The sequence below is a fragment of the Python bivittatus genome, unplaced genomic scaffold (assembly GCF_059951505.1).
Source record: "Python bivittatus isolate LINGU-HERP-01145 unplaced genomic scaffold, Pbiv_v1 ctg000240_np1212, whole genome shotgun sequence".
Classification (NCBI taxonomy): Eukaryota; Metazoa; Chordata; class Lepidosauria; order Squamata; family Pythonidae; genus Python; species Python bivittatus.
In genome coordinates this window covers 918,898-926,390 of record NW_028277051.1, presented here as the reverse complement: position 1 = coordinate 926,390, position 7,493 = coordinate 918,898, and positions in this window count along the sequence as shown.

Below are 7,493 nucleotides of genomic sequence, written 5' to 3'. Positions count from 1 at the left end.
TTGAAGTCATGCCTTACAAAACCAAATGGGTGTGGGCTCGTGCAAACCAAGTCAATCCCCACCCCCACCATTGGCGTATATGCAGATGCCAGGCCACAGCCTCCGGTCCTGCACTTTGCAAATCAAGATTCACAGAATTGTAGGGTTGGGAGGGTTCCCAAGGATCATCTAGTCCACCCCTTTGCCATGTGCAGGAACACCAGTCAAACCCTCTTTTTGACATCCTCCAGAAATGGAGAGCCAGCAACCTCCACAGGGAGATTCTTCCACTGTTGGGTAAATCCGACCCTCGGGAAGTTCTTCCTGATACTGAAATGAAATCTAGGTGGCTGCAACGTAGACTCCTTATTTTTGGTTGTGTAGCAGAGTAGATTTTGTGTCCAACCCGCAGCCTCCCCCTCCGAATAGCCACCGAGGGCCGAAGAATAAAGCAGACCCTGAGCTCAAGTAATCGATGTCTGTGTGGAGACTCCATGTACAGAAGCAGTGTACCTCGCAGTGTAGCGGTTGTAGGTGCTCGGCGGCGGCAGCTGTGAGAAAGGGCCGTGGGCTTCCCTGAGATAGCGAGGCTGTGGCTCTTGTGGCCTGCATTTTCAAGCATTAATGACAGTGGTCTTGGTTATAAACGAGATCCTTACTTAAATAATTTTGAGTTTCAGAAACTGAAAAAAGGCAACTGCGCACGGAAGAAAAGATCTGAATATCACTAAGGAAAAAAATCTATAACCCCCCCCCCGTGTTCCTCTTGCCAGACAGCTGCTTGGTCAACAACGCCAGTTTGCAAGCGTGGGAACGGGGGTCCTACTGGCTATTTCAGCCAGCAGCAAATGTTAGACGATCCTTTCGAAGCGCCGCGACAGCCCCGCGGAGCAGAGTAAGCGAAGCGAACCGCTTGCGGAGTCGCAGGGGTGGGGAGTGGGCCTGGGAAAGCTGAAGGGGACGCCTGCAAAACGGAGTAGCTCAGGGCGCTGAACCGAGAAAGAAACCCCCGTCTGTCTGTCTATCACACGTGCATATGCCGCCCATCTCACGACACAAGTTCCCCGGGTTAGTTGGGGGGCCAAGGAACGTTCGGTTCACCCGGCGGCTTTTAGGGTAGAAATGCTGGGGGGAGGGGGGGGGCGCCGAGGGGTAGGAAAACCGGCCCGTCCTCAAAGGGGCCACCTTCCTCCCCGAGAGCTGACTTCAGGGGCGCAGAGCAAGGATGCGCGCAGCCGGGTGGGGCTCGCGTCCCCCCTTCGCCCCCCCCCCCCGAGAAAGCAGCAGCGCCTAATTGGCCCTCCGGGTCCGCGAAGAGGGGCGGGCAGCGATCTCGCCGACCCTCCCAGCGGGTCTCCCGCGGAACTGTTTTGGCAGCTCAGCCGGGCACCCCCGCTCGGGCCCTGCGGGGCTGAGGCAAAGCAAGCGGGCTTTCCCACGGCGCGCCCCTCGCCTCCCTCCCCGGCTCACTCGCCAAACCCGTTCGGGCGGTCCCTGCCGCCCCCGCCCCCGCCCCGGCCGCCCGCAGATGAGCTCACAGCTCCCCGGGATTTCCCCAACGTGGTAGGTGCGGATCGGGGAAAGCTGCAACGCGGAAAGGGTGGGGCTGTTAGGAAGAGAAGCCGGGGCGGGGGCGGGCAAGAGGCTCCCCCCTCCTGCTGGGACCAAGGTTCTGCTCCGAGGGCAGGGAGGACTGGCTGCCACCCCTCAGCCTGGTTGCCAATGGCCAGGACTCTCCTGGCAGAGAGCCCCCACCCCATCCGCGCCCTCTGCTGCTTTGGGGCCGCCGATTTAATGAATTATTTGTGCAAATGGTGTGGCAAACAAGGAAACAGTAAAAGCGTAAAGGCATCCAGGCTAAAAACGTTGGGCCATTTTTCAAGGATGTTAAGGAGCAAAGGGAGGGCTTAAGGCACGCAGGCTGCTCTTCCTGATGCATAGAAAATGCCCTCGGTGGCACCAACCAGAGGGCCCACGTCAAAGGGCACGGTCAAAAACGTCAAGAGGGCGGCTACGAAGGTGCAATTGAAGATATGTGCACCGCGCATGAAAACAGATAGGGTTGCTCTGCTGCCAGGGGGATCATTTTGTTGGTGACCACACCCTGCAGACGCCCCCGGCAGCGACCGACCTAGGTGATCTGGCTCTTTAACTATCTTTTTCTTTTTCTTAGTTCTGTATTGTTTTCAACACCTTCCTTTCTTTCTTTCTTTCTTTCTTTCTTTCTTTCTTTCTTTCTTTCTTTCTTTCTTTCTTTCTTTCTCTTTTTCTATATTGCTTTGTGTTTATCTTTTAACTTTGTAAAAATAAACTTCCTTTCATAAAAATTATATATATAAAAAAACAACAAACTAGGTGATTTTGTTGCCAAATCTGATTAGAAAAATAGGGCTGGGCAACTGAGATGAGGCTGCAATCGCCTGGGCTGGCAACAGGTCGCCCTGCTGGCAAGGCCTTCTGCAAACCTTGGGTCCCGCAACCCCCCGCCCTGGGCAGGGCACATGCCGGCGGGGGCCGCTGGCCTGGTGCGTGGCCTGTCTCCCGAGCAGACTTTTCATCGACAGAGACCAGTGACGTGCAGAGCCCCACCATCCGCGAGGTGAGGGCCGGCTCAGCGGCCCCCGGCGCCCTCCCTTCCGCCTGTCTTCCCGTGTGAGAAACCGGGGGGAGTTTGCTTGTCTCAGCCTGCCTCCTCCCGGAGAAGCCCCTCTCCTCTGCAGCACTGACCAATGGGAAGGAAATGTGGCCTCTTAGCTCTGTGTTGACTGTATTTCTGGGCAGGATGCCTTAGCGAGCTGGGGCTTGTGGAGTTTTTCTCAGCTTTGCTGGTTGATTCTGAGGCAGGTTTGCTGGCATTCAATGCTTCCTTTATAGTTTAGGACCTCACTGCACACAACCTCAGATGACGTGTTTTTAGCAAGTTTATATAGCTGTCCATCATAACTAATATAACCCTAACAGAAACATAAAAAGCGCGATACAAAGACCAAAATGTCTGATTCAAAAAGTCAAGAGGCGAGGCACCAGTAACAGTCTGGCCCCCGCCCTGTGTGAAAAGCGGGGTCTGAAGGCTCATGGATCGGGGTCATCCAGATCTCGGGGGAACTTGTTCCATAGGGCGGGAGAAGATGTGACTCTGAGGTCCCACACAACGACGTTGTTTAATGGAGGGGACCTGGGATGCACCTGCCCTGCTGGATCTGGTGGCCCCACAAGTAACCTGGCCCCGCACCTCACAAGGCTTTAAAAGTGACAGCCGGCGTCTTGAATTGCACCTGGAAGCCTACTGGGAACCAGTGCAGTTCACATCGCAGTGGTGTTATATGGGATATGATGGTGCCCCCAAAGTACACCTGTTGATACATTCTGGACCCGCTGAAGCCTCCAGATTTTATTTATTTATTTATATATCAAATTTATATCACCGCCCAGCTCCCCCACAAGGATGCTGCAGATGCTCTTCAAGGGCAGCTCCATGTATAGGGAATTGCAATAGTCCAGCCAGGAAGTTATCAAGATATGAGTGACCTTGAGTAGCCCCTCTCAATTCCGGAACAGACAAAATTGGCACACAAGATGCAGCTGCGCAAAGGCCCGCCTGGCTCCCTCTTGCTCCTCCAGCAGTTACCATGAGTCCAAGAGGACCTCCAAATGGTGCCCTAGCTCTGTCTGGGGAAATGCAACCCATCCAGAGCTAATGATGGAAGGTCTCCAGATCCAGGTGGCCCTCTAATCCACAGGCACTTGGTCTTGCTGGGTTGGGTCAAAGCCTTGTCTTCTCCCTCCTGACCCTCACAGCCTACAAGCGCTGGGAAAGGACCTTGATGGCATCACTTGGATGACCTGGGGCAGAGAGGCATAACTGAGAATCCACAGCATAGTGATGATACTTAACGCCATGCCAATGGATGAACTCACCCAGCGGTTTCATGCCAACGTCAAATAGAGCGGGGGGAGAGTTTTGCCTGCAGCACCCTGCAAAGCAGAGGCCTAGGGAAAGAGCTCTCTGCCTGACCAACTCCGAGAGGGAGGAGGGGAACCCCTGAAGAGCCACGCTCCTGCAGCCGGTCCGGAAGGATGCCATGATCAAAGCCGCCAAGGAGGACCAGGATGGATACGCTACCCTTACTCCAAGCCTGACAGAAGTCCTCTGTGAGCGCGGTCAGTATTGTCTCACTACTCTAACTCAGCCTGAAGCCCAACCACAAAGAGTCCAGACAATTTGTTTCCTCCAGGGCCCATTGGAGCTGTAAGCTGACCACCTTCGCTTCCCACATTTGCATCTATGACCCAGCTCTTTCTGGAAGCTGGTCCCCCTCTCTGAGGCTCCCTGTGTGTTTCCACCCAAAACCTGAGACCTGGAGAATATCTGGAGGGAGTTTGATCCTGTCGAGCCTGAGGAAGCGGGCAGGATAGATTCTTGTAGCTGTTAGTTCAGCCACCTCTGTACAGGTAGTCCTCAGGTTATGACCACGTGTTCAGCGACTGTTGAAAGTTACGACGGTGCTGAATGAGTGGGGCTTATGACTGGTCCTCGAAGTTCCAACCATCACAGCATCCTGTGGTCATGTGATGATTTCCGACATTCCCTGCCAGCTTCCCACAAGAAGCAAAGTCAGTGGGGAAGCCGGCAGGAAGTTGGAAGTTGCTCCTGCTCCCACCACTTTTTCACATGGCTGCACTCTGGAGCACCTGCCCACAGCACACACACACACCCCACCCATAGTTCTCATCTGCAGTTCTCGCCGCCAGCCTGCTTGCCCGGGACTCCCGTCTCTTCCTGCTAAAATGACCCATGCGGTCCTGGGGTTACGATGGCAACCGGGACTGCCGTTGCTAAGCGATGCACCCACGTGACATCATGCTTTATGATAGCATTGCTTAGTGATGGAAATTCTGGTCCCAATTACTGTTGTTAAGTGAGGACTACCTGTATTGGATCCATACCCTTCCTGGCTAGTCAAGGCTGCCCGAGAGGATGTGTGATTGGGTTCAAGCGGTGATTAATTCCTCCTTCGGGGAGGTGGTCCTGCTGGCTCTTAAGGAGGTGGCGGCTCAACCCAACTGTCTGGACTGTTTTCGTCCAGTCTCCAACCTTCCCTTTTTAGCACTGCAGCTTCAACGGCCTCTGGATGAAACAAATTATCTGGGCCTCTTTCAGTCCAGATTCAGGCTGGGTTACAGGACTGAGACGGCATTGACTGCACTCTTGGATGACCTCTGGTGTGAGCAGGATGGGGGCAGTGCATCCATCCTTGTTCTTCTTGACCTCTTGGTGGCTTTTGATACCACTGATCATGGTGTCCTTCTGGACCAGCTTCAGGAGTTAGGGGTGAGCAGCACCATGGTGTTTGAGTCTCCTCCTTCCTTTAGGGCCGGTTCCAGTCGGTGTTGATAGGAAGGGAGAGGTCCAGCCCGTGGCCCCTACTCTGTGGGGCGTGCAGCCTCTCTCCCCTCTTGTTTAACATCAACGTGAGGCTGCTGGGTGAGGGGTGAGGTATCACCAGGATGCTGACGATACCCGGCTTTGCATCTCCACCCAGGCCGCCTGCGTGATGCTGTGGATGTCCTGCCCCACTGCCTGGAGGCTGTGGGGCCTGGATGGGGCGCAGCAGGCTTTGGCTCAACCCGAGCAAGACTGAGTGGCTTTGGGTGTTTGGGCCTCCCATCCTTGGTTCGGGCCGGGGTGGCGCTGCCTCAGACCCCGTGCGCAATAGGGGGGTCCCCCTGGACTCACAGCTCCTGCTGGAAGAGCGGGGGGCAGCTGCGGCTAGGAGGGCCTTTGCGCACCTTCGGATTCTGCGCCAGCTGTGCCTGTTCCTGGATGGGAGGCCCTGCTCACGGTCACTCAGGCCCTCGTGACCTCCTGCTTGGACGACTGGAATGTGCTCTACCTGGGGCTGCCCTTGAAGAGCATTTGGAAACTTCAGCTGGTGCAGGATGTGGCTGCACGGGTAGTAAACGGTGCTGATTATTTGGCACGTGTGACACCACTACTCTGTGAGGGGCACTGATTGCCAGTGTGCTTCTGCGTGCAATTCAGGGTGCTGGTTGTCACTTTCGAAGCCCTTCGTGTCATGGGGCTGGATATTCGGGGGACTGCCTTCCCTAGTCATGTCTACCCGTGCCACTAGATCCAGCAGGAGAGGCATACTCGGGTTCTGTCTAGTAGGGGGTGTCATCTGGCGGGGCCCTAGAGGAGAGCCCGCCCTTTGGAACATCACCCCCTGGAGATCAGATTGGCCCCTGAAGACCTGGCTCTGTGCCCGGGCCTGGGGCCCTGAGTGTGTGGAGGGTCCTGCCTCTTGTTGACTGTGAGATCTTCCTCAGCTGCTGCGCGTTTTAACTGTTGCATTTGTGATGGGAATTGCTTTAATTTAACATTGTTCACCGCCCAGTCACTTGTTGAGATGGGAGGCCATACCAATTGAATAAATGAATACTAAATAAATAAAGGTGGCATCACATCTATGGGTGCTGACAGGTCCCTTTGAGAGAAGCTGCAAATGCCATGAACTGAATGGAGGGTGTTCACAAAGTTTACGGAGGGAGCCCAGCCCAGAGGGAGAACAGTGGCTTGGCACGCAGAGGAGAGGAGAGGATCCTGCGCTCTTCAAACATGCCCAGGCAGGAGAATGGGGAAGGGGCGTGTCTGTCTTTTTCTGCCCCAGACCGTGCACCATCCCTTTGCAGTCACGAAAGAAAAGATTCAGGCAAACAGACCTGGTAAAAACACTGCCCATCCTCTGAAATGGCTTGAAAGGGTTTTCTCCCTGTCCCCACCCCTGGCACACTTCACTGCTGAGTTGGGAAAGTAATTTTTTCTCTCTTTTCCCCCTCTTTTGCTTGTTTGCCATCACGCCCTTTGCTGCTTGGAGTTCAGCACTTCTGCCTGTTGCTCAAACAATGGAAGAGCTCCCAAGTGGGTCTCGAGCGCGAAATGGCACCGGAGCTGCCACTAGAGACGGCCACGCCTGACTCCCTGGCAACGCAGGAGTCCCTGTCCCATTTCTCCAGTGGGGAAAGCGCAAATACGAGGCGGCCGTGGGATTGGAGCGCTGTAGAGCTCTGATGGAGAAATAATGGCTAGGGCTTTAATGGAGGAACAAGCCTGTTTTTGAAAGACATTGTCCTGCTGTAATGAAGTCGTTTGCCCACATGAGGGCAGCAGCCGTTTGAGAGTTTCCCCTCCTCTGCCTGCTCTCAGATGTGTTGGGACTTCAGTTCCCATAAGGCTCAGCCAACCTGACCAACAGCCAAGCTGGTTGGGGGTTATGGGAAGTCCAACACAGCTGGAGAAGGCAAGGAAGGGGAAACTGGCTTCCATATTGCAAGCGGTGCTCTGTTTGGTTCAGCCTTTGGGGAGGTTCTTAACTAAAAATGCACCATGCGATTGCAGGCCAAGCGGGGTGAGCGGGGGGCAGCAGTAGTGGGAGAACCGCTGGCTTGGAGGGCCCAGGCTTGCTGGGGCCAAGATGCCAAGGGCGGCTCAGAGACAGGAGCAGCAGCACGAG